The sequence below is a fragment of the Cupressus sempervirens genome, chromosome 3, assembly GCF_028749045.1.
Source record: "Cupressus sempervirens isolate cs-2001-9-10 chromosome 3, ASM2874904v1, whole genome shotgun sequence".
Taxonomy (NCBI): domain Eukaryota; kingdom Viridiplantae; phylum Streptophyta; class Pinopsida; order Cupressales; family Cupressaceae; genus Cupressus; species Cupressus sempervirens.
In genome coordinates this window covers 434,350,953-434,356,020 of record NC_143120.1, presented here as the reverse complement: position 1 = coordinate 434,356,020, position 5,068 = coordinate 434,350,953, and the positions used below count along the sequence as shown (strand labels likewise).

General features: G+C 37.1%; 1 pseudogene; it reads right to left on the bottom strand.

Moving 5' to 3' along the window:
• Nucleotides 1–445: 445 nt before the first annotated feature.
• Nucleotides 446–3,288, bottom strand: LOC149566898 (G-type lectin S-receptor-like serine/threonine-protein kinase At2g19130 pseudogene; annotated as a pseudogene).
• Nucleotides 3,289–5,068: the final 1,780 nt, after the last annotated feature.

Genomic DNA, 5,068 nt, shown 5'->3' with positions numbered 1-5,068 from the left:
TTGAATATTTATTGTACTAGTGTGTATTTTTTAATTTTCTTATTTTTTTTTCATTGTATAATTATATAGAGTTTTATTTAAAACAAGGGATTCACAATGACATTTGAAACATAAAATGCAAATAAAAAAATAGAAGAAAATATGTATAAATTATAGAAGCTACTTAATAATGATCTATCCAAGGGTCTAATGGTATAATTAAATGATGAGTTCCCAATCAAAATGAAGTTTAAGTAAAGAAAAAATCTTCAACAAGAATAAATTATAAAATATAAAAAATACTAGATGTAATATTTTTAGATAGATACAATAATATATATATTTATTCATAAATCAAAATAATTAACATACATATATAGACACACACATATATAATCAAATATCAATTATAATGTACTCATAAAATAGTTCTTATACTAAAATTTGAAAATTTAAAACTTAAAAATTGTCATCAAAGGTTGAAAACTTTATGTAGATTTGAATGATACTAGAGCATTACATTAATTCATTGAAATGGATATACAAGATATAGAACTACATTGTTCTAAGCAGTACGATTGTCATTGCTATAGCTGGTTGTGTCACTATGGTGTGCTGGCCTAAGCTCAGAGCTTGGAATTCGTGGAGTTTGAGGTTCCATCTGTCCTTCCGAAATTTGCACCACTTGCCTCATGCTTGGCCTCACTTCCTCGTCCTCCTGAATACATAGCAATGCTACAACGCATGCTTTTCGTACTTCTTCCATGTTTGCCTCTTCCGCAACACCCTCCTCCACAATATTAATCATGTTCCCTTGGTAAATTTGAGTTCTAGCCCATGGCGGAAAGTAAAACTTACTTGAATCTTCTACATTGAAGTCTAGATTTCGTCGCCCAGATATGATTTCCAAAAGAGTCATACCAAAACTGTAGACGTCAACCTTTGAAGTGATGGGAAGACCGGATACCCACTCTGGAGCCAGGTATCCTCTCGTTCCCCTTGTAGTCGTCAGCACGCGGCTCAGATCTCTACCCATCAGCTTCGCCAACCCAAAGTCAGCCAATTTTGGTGACATATCACCATCCAACAGTACATTTTCCGGTTTAACATCACAGTGAATGATGCAATCTCTGCATTCCTCATGGAGGTAAAGTAACCCTCTTGCAGTGCCGAGTGCGATCTGAAATCGGGTTTTCCATTTGAGTACTTGTCGTTTATTTTTTAATTTACCGGTGAACAAGGAAGAATTGAGCGAGCCGTTGGGCATGTATTCATAAATCAGCAACCTTTCTGATCCTTGTGCACAAAACCCTAGCAGCCTGACCAAATTAACATGTTGTATGTTTCCAAGGGAGCTGATTTCTGCTCGGAATTGCTTCTCATCTTGTCGTGAACCCTTCATTTTTTTAGCGGCCACGACTGTACCGTCTGGTAGAGATCCTTTGAACATTGACCCAAATCCTCTACTCCCCAACTCAGAACTGAAATTCCTTGTTGCAGTTTTCAACTCCTTGTAAACATTCTCAGAAAAGGGTCCGAGGAATCTGCGCGCCTGACTATTGACTGTAGCTGGTGCCTCCGGTAAATGAAAATTGAAGAGATACCTATGACAACGGTGAGTGCACCGACGATCCCAAGCACTGGGCCCACAATACTTCTGGTCTTGCGTTACTTTGGAAGTGGAGAGGCACCTACCCGAATGAAGACATTCGAATTACCATTTGATGGAGTAGAGTTGCGCATGCTCAGCAAATCTCCAGACCAGATTGTGCATGGCGGTGAAGGGGGATTGAAAGAAAACGCGGTGCACGAGCAGTTTCGTTGGCAGGCTTCCTGGCAGTCCATCTTTGTTGATATTCCTGGGTGCGAGGTTGTGAGATCATCAGGCAGAGAGACACCAAGGTTCATGAATTCGTCAGTGTCGCAGTTTAACTGCCTCGTTCGAACACAGCCAGTGGAAGCCCAATCTTGTGAGAGCCAGGCACGATTGTGTCTGGGTTCGAAGCCTTTAGCGCAGCTACATAGATGAAGATTTCTGGAGTCACAGATTCCGTAAGCACCAGAGTTCCGTACACGGCGCATCCATCTCCGGGAACAGACCAGAACAAACTCCAATTGCTGTCATGGAATGCATGGACGAAACCTTGCACTTGTCCGAACCTTGTCAAGATGAAACTGAGACTGTTGAAGGGAGGAATCAACATATATCTCACAAACCATCCAGAGCTACTAGTTTCAATGCTGATGTTGGTCATACGTGTGTCTGCAGTTTCTGGAACTCCTTTGAAAATTTTGCCGTCCCAAACACCGGTCTCCCAATACTGTACAGAACTGTTCCATGTCAGAACCAATTGTTTGGCCCCCGATGGATCGGCGTGTAAGGAAAAAAGGCCAGGCGCAGGATCAAATGAATTTTTCCAAGAGACTAGCTTTCGCTGTCCACCCAACACCATCCCGGCCAACCACGTATCTACAGGATTGTCGAAACTCTGCCAAACAGTTTCAGATTCATTATCATTGCTCATTAATAAAAAATTACCCGAATCCAATATCACAGCCCGGGAGATCTTGTTTGTTGTGTTGACTGACCAAAGAGATTTGCCCTCTGCGTCGAACAGAATCAAATTACCTCCTCTTGACAGCATCAAAATCGCAGACCTGTTTCTAGCGGGAGTCTCCCTGTTGGCCAGCCAAACAATAGTCTTCTCTGGTATTTGGGCGTACCAGATGCCAATATACCAGTTGCTTCCATTTTACCGTCCCAAACACCGGTCTCCCAATACTGGATCGGTGTGTAAGGAAAAAAGGCCAGGCGCAGGATCAAATGAATTTTTCCAAGAGACTAGCTTTTGCTTTCCACCGAACACCATCCCTGCCAGCCACGTATCTACAGGATTGTCGAAACTCTGACAAACAGTTTCAGATTCAATATCATCATAGCCCGGGAGATCTTGTTTGTTGTGTTGACTTGCCCTCTGCATTGAGCAGAACCAAATTACCTCCTCTTGACAGCATCAAAATCGCAGACCGGTTTCTAGCGGGAGTCTCCCTGTTGGCCAGCCAAGCAACAGTCTTCTCTGGTATTTGGCCGTACCAGATGCCAATATACCAGTTGCTTCCATTTGGGCTGAAGAACCCCAACTCAAATGTGCCGTTCTTTGAAATTATTGTCTGATTTCCAGTAAGGGAGGCACCCAATAAAAGAGTATCTCCGCCCTCGATTGCAGCACCATAGCTCTGCAATTGAGTGAACAGTGCAACTAGAAAAACGATTCTAAAACATACCTTGCCCCGTTTTCCATAGCGAAATTGTTAGCGACCGAACGAACGTCCCTCAAACGTTAATATAATCTATTTCCAAGCGAACCTAGGTTGGAAAGTCAAGTGACAAATGAACGTCAATTGGAAGATGCCACGAAGTCATAAGAGTTTGCGTTGCTTGTGATGCGTCTCAAAAATCACGGACAAGTCCCCAGTCGTGTCTGCAAATTTAGTCGTGGTAGAAAAGAAAAAATTATCTATAATCTCCGCCGACATAGTAGCACCTCGACTCTGAATTAACAAAATAACGGCATTGAAAATGTTTCTCCTATTGCCCAAAGAGCCGGATGTCTGTCGTCCAATGGTAAGCTAAATGGCAATTTCTAAAACTTAGCGTGTTAGGGAGAATTTGGAAAAAAATAGTCTTCTGAACGTATTAGGGAGAATTTGAAAAAACATAGTGTTCAATGTGTACAGGGAACTTGAAAAATTACTCAAAGGGTCATATTCACTATCCTTTAATTGCCCATGTACGTCAGAACAAGGTAGAAGCTTTTTCAAAAGTCCACAAAAGACTTATTTGATTTACTAGTATAGGTCCCACAAATATCTTTTGTAAGTCAATAGATTAAACTGTAAATTTCATTTGTACATATAATTTTTTTTAAAATTAAATAGAAAGGAATTTATGAATTAAAATTACTCACAATACTAAATCATAAATTTATCAAATAAGAGGAAAATTGTGTGTAATTGATTGAAATTAATACAATATGAAAGATAAAGTTGTGCATAACACTTTAAATTTTAGATAGTGCGTAATTGTCCATTATTACTTTTTTTTGGTCAACATTTAGTTTTAATAGTAGTTACAATCTTGTATATCATGTTATTGTATTTCACAAAGTTACATCAAATGGATAATAAGAGACAATAATAGATAAGAAGATGAATTAAATACTTGTCATTTTAATAAAAAATTAAGCTACATTTAAAATAAAAAGATATGAACATGATTAATATATATTTATTATGTTCTTATCGAATATAAAATATAATATAATATCAAATTATAAAAAATAAATAAAGAAGGGCCTTGTCAATTCATTCCTTGAGTGGTATAATCATTTATTTCTCAACCAAAACTGACCAACAACTAAGTTATTTAATGTTTAAAATTGATTTGCCAATATGATATGTTCATCTTTCAAATGTTTCAATCCCAAACTTACTTTTAATAAACATCACAATTTGTTTTCTATTAAAAGCCTAACTAAATGTATTAATCTATGTTTCAATCATAATACATTAGGTTGAAAATTTATGAATAAAATCTACACAATGAATAAAAGAAAAAATGTGAGATCTATTAAATAAGTTCAAGTACCTTTCATTTTGTGTCTTATCTTGTATATTGGAAAATTATAAATTCATTGTCCAAATTCAGTTGCCATTGTAAAATTATATAATAAGAAAACTTATACAACACAAATGACATACATATTTGAATCTCTCAGTTTCCAAAATTAATTTTAGTTTTCTTAAATCAAATGCATTGTTAACAAGCGCATTAAAAGTTGTGCAATCAGAGCTTGCATTTTTGCCTATTGGTTTTTGGAAGAATTGATTTGGTGATTTTAATATTGGGCTAGAAGATTTTTTATTCTTTTTTTTACAATAGACCATATTCAAAATAACTTAAGTGGAAAAATATTATTGAGAAATTACTAATAAAGTTTGCAGGCTAGAAAGGAAAACTTCTAAGCCTAGGAGGGAAACTTCTTTTGCTACAAGAATGCTTGCAAAGTATTTCAGTTTAATTTATGAC